Here is an 8,685-nt window from a genome sequence, read left to right as displayed (position 1 = left end):
GTGAATAATAATGGTATCTCTGGATAATGGCATCACGTCAGCCATGACAACAACAAAGGCACATAGACTCCTGGTGAAGTGTTGTCTTGTATTGGTTGGTGCGAAACAACAGCTTGTTAGTGCAATGGCAAGGACAGTGTACTGTAGAGAAAGATGAAGGTTCTTGGCTATTCATTTGCACTTCAAAATGGAGCTGACACATCGGTCGGCCACAGCTGCTGCAAACTCTCAGCCAAGGCCATGGGTTGTTATGCGTTGTTGTTGTGGTCCTACTGCGGTTCTGATCGCCCCAACGCTATGAAATCTATCCTCTTCTGAACTCTCAGCATTCACATCCACACATGTTGACCCAATTGAAACACACACACACACACGCACACGCACACGCGCACACACATGCATGCACGCACGCACGCACGTTTCACAAGTTCTTCTACCCCTAAATACCCCTAAAGCTGAAAACAACAGAAAACAACGCATTGCACTGCTACCGCTGCGCAACTACTTATACATCCATCATACTGTACAGTAACTCCAGCCCCTAAACCTAATTGTAGTGATTTAGACCCGAACCGGGATCGAACGCTAGTCTCCAACGCACAACCTACCGTGCCAATAGAGCTGAGCCCAATGCACCCTATGCACAGCAGCCACATTGTGAAGACATTCACAGGTGATGCCAATGATACTAATGAAGGTGTGTAACTCTGAGAGTGTACAACGGGTCCATTTGGTTCCATTTGTACACTCTCAGAGTTATGGTGGTCGTGGAAACCACTGTTCTACACTAATGGAACAGAGCCTTCATTAGTATCATTGGTAACACCTGTGAAGGAAGTGATAATATGGCTGCTGTGCATAGAGCCTATTGGCAGAGTTGTTGTGGCTGGGTCTTGTCTGGGGCACTACGTAATCAATACATGTTTAATCTTAATCCCAACCTGAATCCTTTCCTAAATGTAAGCCTAACTCAAAAAATCTGTTTGAACCATAAAACAAACGATCTTGTGAGGACCAGAAAAATGGTCCTCACAAAAATGGTATGTTTCAAATTCTACTATACTGGCGGGGACATTTGGACTGCACAATTATAGTAATACACACACACACACACACACACACACACACACACACACACACACACACACACACACACACACACACACACACACACACACACACACACACACACACACACACACACACACACACACACACAGCGAGAGAGAAGAGGGGTAGACAAACTTTTCTTTTTAAGTTTTGTGCCAAGAAAACCAGAGTGCAACAGAGACTCGCTCTCAACACAACAGTTCTGAGCAGAACCCTTTTCATTCTGAGGAGGAGGATTTTTCTTTGTGAAACGGATTGCAGCAATGAGAAAAATGATTTGGTGCAGGGTAAAAGCCTATCTGACGGCACCATACCAGCCTGGGCCAGGCTGGACAAACATTCTGTATGTTTTTCATAATGACAAACACACTCTATAATTCTATTTTCACTGAATGTGAGCTGACACATCGTCCCAGACCAGTACAGTGGTTTGGGACAGAACTCCACAAATCTTCTTTGTCCCTGGCACAAACCATTTTCAGATGGGGTTCCGCGGCCAAATATATATCAATTTGGGGGGTCCTTGGCATACAGTAGGCCAACACGTTTGCCTGTTTGACAATTTAAGTGTGCCTCATCTGGAACGACCACAAAGTTGGCAATTTGAGTGGATAATGTAGAATTGTGGCTAAGGCCTCAAAGATGGATTACCAGAACTGGGTCACTTTCAGGCTTTCCTGTTTTTGATGCGAGAGCTTCTGGGAAGTCGGATTACTTTCAGGCAGGTCCAGACCGTGTAATGTGGAAGAGATTAGCAGGGGCTTGTTTGCACCTGTCAAATGTTGGGTTTAAGCCTGGATTGATTTTAGCTCATTGCTCTTCAGACCAATGGAGTCGGTATACCTCTTTGAACTGCGCCATGCCATACGAATTTGACATAACTATTCTAAAATTGTGCTTATAGATCAACTATTTCGCTATTTTTATTTAATAATAATAATAGGGCTTACGTTTTTTAACTCCTCGTGTGTGTGTGTGTGTGTGTGTGTGTGTGTGCGCGTGTGCGTGTGCGTGCGTGCGCACACGTGCAAGCCTTCACCTACCTACGTGCAAGCCCAACTGTGTAGTCTTTCATGTATTCCGTAACGGTACAATCTTTGTCAAGTAGGCTAGCAGCCTACTTGACAAAGTAGGCTAGCAGCAGACACCAATCACATCGTCATGAATGGATTGCGTTTGTATATTAATTTAACCCATACCTACATGCACAGTGAGCGTTCCAGTTACACTAAAATAAAGCAATCATTTATTCCTTGTGAGTCACGGGCTGCCGTGATGCCACGTTAATGAGAGATAGCCTGCCTGGCAAGGCAGTCATAATATGAACGTTTATGGAGTGATTGATGAGTGAATGCATAAACCTTAGGCTGGTGTGCGCTGTGATCGTGGGAGGCATATATCTCCGATCTCCCGGTGGCCCAAATAAATCCACAGCCTGAAGATTACCTGCGCTGGACACAGGTTTGGAGCATCGGGTTTATATCCTTAACCCAGGTTGCACATAACTCCATAGGACACGCTTCTGTATATAAGTTTAGAGACCTCACTGTCCATGAAAAGATTACAGCGGCACCGGTCCCGACTCTCGAAAATGCTCTTTCAAAAGCGCCCGTATATTTTGAAAATAGCAGATCTATAAGCTCACAACGCGTCACATGTTGTGAGCCTGTTAGATCTGCTATTTTCAAATAGCCACTGCAGCCAGATCTGCAATCTTATCTGAATGATTGTTAAAGCAGTTTGTTTAAATGAGTGAATGATTAAGCGCCTAACTTGTAACATTGCAAATAGGCTATGTTAGATTTTAATTGCTGCATGATGTATGCCTTTATAAAATGTTATATTTTCACAAGTCAAAGTCACGATAGAATGATAAATGCCCACAATTGCGGTGATCTCGCCCATTATTTGGTCTACACCACTTTGATAAATGAGGGCAATTATCTCTATAGTCATGTGATCAACACGGATCTGTCCTATTTTTCATAATCTATCTTGATTGGCCAAGATTGGCATTAAAGTCTGCAGGAGTGGCTTGTTTTGAACAAAATGCCTCAAATCATGAATGCCACCCTTTTCACACTGTCCTGTTATAGCGCCACCAGGAGGCCGAACAGATTTTTTTTATATTCCTATCCTACAGGTTGTGTCCAAACATCACGCAAATCGGTACACATTATCTCTATAGTCATGTGATCAAGACAGATTTTTCCGATTTTTCATATTCCGTCCGGATTGGCGAATTTCAAAAATTGCTGGCCCACCTAACCTACCTGACCTCGCGGAGACATTTGTCTTACTGTGTGCCGTGTTCTGTGGGATATACAAAATCATTGGCCACTCCAAATATTGGTTCTCAAAGTGGGGTCCGGGTACCCCCAGCCCCAGGGGTAATAGTGGCACAATCATTTTAATCACTTTAACCATATTTGACTATTCAAAAATCTTGAAAATGTGTGCAAATCTTTGAATATATATATTTTTTTATTTGTAACTCAAATCTTTGCTTCTGGGGGGGTCCCTGGAACAAAACATTTTGAGATGGGGGTCCGCGGCCAAATACATATCATTTTGGGAGGTCCTTGACATGAAAAAGTTTGAGAACCACTGCTCTAAACAGTCTGTCTGTCTGTCTGTCTGTCTGTCGTACTGACTCACTCACTCTCTTTGCCTTTGCTCTGTGTATCAGAGTGTGTGTATGAACAACGGAGCAGCACTGTGTGTATTCTTAGTGTCTGGCTGTGGCTGATTAATGTGGGTGTTTAGATCCTGTAAACTCTTCAAACCTGCTGATAGAAGAGAGCCATATGGCGTTCCACTGGCCCTTCCTGTTCCCAGCGAGGGGGAACAAACACCACAGGGGGTCTCTACCTCAGGACATGATGGGGTGTAGGAGGAGATTGTAGGGCTTTCACTGTCAATTCAACTCTTAAAGTGGGACAGTGGGACAGCCCTTTTTCCACAATAAGAATTCCTCAAATTGCGAAGCTCTATAATAGATGAACTCTCATTTACATTTCGCTCAAGCTTTTATCCAGAGGAATTTACATTGAGGGCAGCAGTAGCATTAAGCTCATAGCATAGATGATCTCTAGTTAATTTGATGCTGAACTTGCATAACTTGTTATTCCTTATGAGCATGTATTGAGTATCATTTTTTTGCTATAAAGCACAACCAGATTTCAGTTTCTTATCACTAGAGGTGGGCATAGATTATTTTTTTTAATCTAGATTAATCTATCTGCAATCCTGGAGTTAATCTAGATTAATCTAGATTAAAATGGCTCATTTGAAGTCTGCCGAAGGCATTCAAAATATGTGTGTTCTAGGGATGCACCGATGTGATTTTGGCCGATATCGATATCCGATATGATATATTGCTGTTATGGCCGATAACCTATATAACCGATGTCGATATGATCGATAAAAAAAACAGTTTTATCCAGTCTGAAAAACATGTGTAAACACTGCATTTGAAAAAGCAATCCCTGTTTATTCCAAATAATTGTATATTATCATCTGGATAATCCCCAGAGCAAAAAACATATGTGTCAACTGTAAAAAGTACCAGTGACAGCAGCTTAGCAACTTGGCAAATATCATTGATGTGAAGAATAAAAAGTTTGGGCCCCAATACTGACCCCTGGGAGACGCCCAAATGATTTGAGCTGTATTTGCCCAGCTTCACAAACTGTTGACGTATGTCCAAATAACTTTGTTTTAATCCAGTCTACTGCAATGCCTCTAATTTATTAATATGGTGTGATAGTGTCAAAAGCTTTTTTGGGGTAAATTAATATTCCAATTGCAGCTGTGATTCTTTCAATGGATTCCATCAATGCCTGAGATGTTGATCTGTTAGTTCTAAAACCATATTGACTCTCTGAGAGTAGGCTACATTAAATCTTTCCAAAAAAGTATCTAGTCTGCTATTGAAAAGTTTCCCCAGTAGGCCCATCTTTGAAAATTGTGAACAATTGGTTCCATTTGGACACTGAATTCACAGACCCATAAGGGTCCATTTGGTTTGTACACTCAGAGTTACAGACCCATATAAGGGTCCATTTGGTTCCTAACTACCCATCATTTAGCTGGGGATCCCCGGACCCCACTTTTAGAACCACTGTCCTACACTGTGTGTGTGTGTGTGTGTGTGTGTGTGTGTGTGTGTGTGTGTGTGTGTGTGTGTGTGTGTGTGTGTGTGTGTGTGTGTGTGTGTGTGTGTGTGTGTGTGTGTGTGTGTGTGTGTGTGTGTGTGTGTGTGTGTGTGTGTGTGTGTCTTAATAGCATACATTTGTTTGTTACTTGTTAGCACGTAGCACTCATTAGCATGCTCTATAGCAACAAGTATTGCCAAACAGCGCCCAACTACTGCTATGTTTGTTCACCAACACGGTAGCGGAGGCTCTGCTTTTGTCCAATGACCACTTTAATAAGCTTCGCTGGGCTTACAGACCTGAAGCAAATGAATTAACGAGTGGAGCACGCTTGCACCGAGCAGTGCTCACAACGACACACTCTGTCTGAGTGAATGAGAGGCACTGAGGCAGTGCGGTGAGTGCGCACGTCTGTACACCATGTGAAACCCGACACCTATCCCCCACACACACACACACACACACACACACACACACACACAATTTCAATTCAATTCAAAGGGCTTTATTGGCATGAGAAAACATACGTTTACATTGCCAAAGCAAAAAGCACAATACAACAATACAGCAATACAATCAAAACAAAAAATGTACATTTGAAAGTCAGAATCTTCGATAGATCAATTTCTATGTACCAAGATCACTGGGTGCAGGTATAGTGCAGGAATATACACAATGATTAGTCTTTAGGGTGGTTGTGTTCCGTTCGATATCCTTCTCCTATCACAACAACTCACGAATCTTGCTGCTGTGTTTGCACATTGTTGTACTTCGCCCAGCAGATATGGGAGTTTTTTGTCGTTGGTCATGTTTTCAAAGTCTCTGTGTGTGGTTGTAATCTGTGGGAAGTATGTGTCTCTGATGTCTTGGTACAATGGACAGACGGTTAGGAAGTGTAGCTCGGTTTCCACTTCCTTTTGTGTGCAGTGGGTGCATAGTCTGTCTTCTCTCGGGATACAGGTCTGCCTGTGACGACCTTTCTCGATCGCAAGACTGTGCTCACTGAGTCTGTATCTAGTTAAGATTTTTCTTTGTTTTGGGTCGGTCACGGTGCTCAGGTATTCTGCCACTGCGTATTCTCTGTTTAGGGCCAGATAGCATTCTAGTTTACTCTGCTTTTGTGTTGCTTCTTTCCAATGTGTCAGGTAGTTTTCCTTTTGCTGTTTTATAATTTTGTTTGGTCCGATGGGTTTTCTATCTCGTGGCTCTGTTTGTGTTTGTGCCCGGAGTTCCATGGCCAGCTGGCTGAGGGGGCATCTCTCTAGAGTTTCGCTGTGTGTGAGTGCTTTGTTATGGAGTGCATTTAGGTCGCTTTCTTTTAGGTGGTTGTAGAACTTAAGTGCTCTCTTTTTTATTTTGATTATGAGTGGGTATCGTCCTAGTTCTGCCCTGCATGCATTATTTGGTGTTTTTCGCTGGGTACGGAGAATGGATTTGCAGAATTCTGTGTGTAGGGTCTCGGTTTGGTGTTTATCCCATTTTTCAAGGTCATGGTTTGCTAATGGTCCCCAGATCTCACAACCATAGAGGGAAATTGGTTCTATCACAGAGTCCAGTATTTTAAGCCAGGTTTTAATTGGGATGTCTATTTTGATGTTTCTTTTGATAGCATAGAATGCCCTTCTTGCCTTGTCTCTCAGGTCCTTTACAGCTTGGTTGTAGTTCCCTGTGCTGCTGATGTTTAGGCCAAGGTAGGTATAGTTTTTTGTTTGTTCTAGTGGGATCGTATTTAGGAAAAATTGATGGTTTTGGCGGCTGGATCTTTTTTGAAATATCATGACACACACACACACACACACACACACACATTGCAGTCACACACAGACACAGAGTAATTCGCCCAGCTACATCAGCTAATGTTTTGGCTCCCAGACCCAACTTTGAGAATAGATTAACGGCGGTAATTTTTTTTATCGCACGATAAGAGTCCGCCGTTAACTTAGCCCGGTAACGGCGTTAACGGCCCGGCCTTACTTAACACCAACAATTTTTCCGGGTAGCTCTTGTTGAATTGAATTGAATACTTTACTAGCAAAAAAAAAGCGCAGGAAAGTACAGTTCAATACAAGGTCTGCTAAGAGGATTTTAAACCCAAGAAAGCCTATGGCTTGTTTCCATTGGAAACAAACTGGTGGTCCAGTTTGCCTTTGGACCACCAGGTTCTGGGTTTGATCCCGGGCACAGCCAACTGTGTACTGTATGTATGAGGTGCACGGCCTGGAGAACTAAGACGTGTGGTAAATATCGGGGAGATGACGGTAGGTGTTGTGTTCCACCTCAGCAATCCATCACCCAGGGCTTTTCAAATGTTCAAATAGGGGATTTTCGAATATAAACGTATAGGGGTTATGTATGGGTAGCCTGGTAAACCCTCCCTCCGGAAATCTCATTTGTAATTTATTTCAGGAGTGAGTCTGGCATGATCGCCCATTCATTCACTTTGGCTGTGGGCTGGAGTTGGGCGGGAGTAATACCCTAGTTGACTGACAACCCCTTCAGCCAATCAGCTGTGTTCCCCTTCAGCCAGTGCATTTTTACCACCTCCAGACTAATGTGGCGCAACGGGACTTTTGAGACGGCCATGCCCAAAATGGGTTGCCTTATTCGGATACATGCGTGTCACTGCCCGCCCCTGCCGGTTCTCAGAATTTTTATTTTTAAATAGGCTCTGTCATGATTAATTTACCATATATGAAGTTAAACAACTAAATTCGACCCAAACGATATCGTAAAAGTAAATTCCGTGCCTCAAAATAGAAGTTTGAGAGCGTTTTCAAGTTAAAAGTCAAAGAGAGTAGACAACACTGCGGTCAAAAAAGATGGCTGGCGTTCGTTTTTTGTCGGCTGCACTCAGGCTGCACTCGGTTCCATTCGGGCTCACTCGAACTCGCCACCTGATTGGCCAACTTTCGCTGTCAATCACAGAACGATGAGCGACGACGCTGAACGGGCTAGAAACGCCCAGACAAGCCTTCAGGCCAGACTCCTTCCTGAAAGCAAATGGAAATGAGATTTTCCCCGGAGGGAGGGGCTTTACCAGGCTACCGTATAGGGCGTTCCCGGTCTAAATGGGTTAATTAGGGGCTCAAGTGATTAATTCACTCAGTTCCCCGGGGCGACACCACATTTATCTTTTTGGGTCTGTTTAGCTGAAAAGCTTTGGGAACCCCTTCCCATATAGTGTACGTTTGCCCTACTACTCCAGCTGCTGGCTGTCAGAAGAGCAGCCGGCCCGTCCCATCTGTCAGAGAGGACGCCAAAGGCCTGACTCAGGCCTTTCTGAGCAAGATGTTGTGAGGAAGGGCACAGCACAGGCAAAGGAGACTCTTCAACTGCAGTGATTCTCAACCTTTCCTTTTATTTCAAGGACCCCCAGTTTGATATGCATTTGACCAGGGGTCTTCAACAGGGGGTCCGG

The sequence above is a fragment of the Gymnoscopelus microlampas genome, assembly GCF_963454915.1.
Source record: "Gymnoscopelus microlampas genome assembly, chromosome: 16".
Lineage (NCBI taxonomy): Eukaryota > Metazoa > Chordata > Actinopteri > Myctophiformes > Myctophidae > Gymnoscopelus > Gymnoscopelus microlampas.
This window is presented reverse-complemented; position numbering follows the sequence as displayed.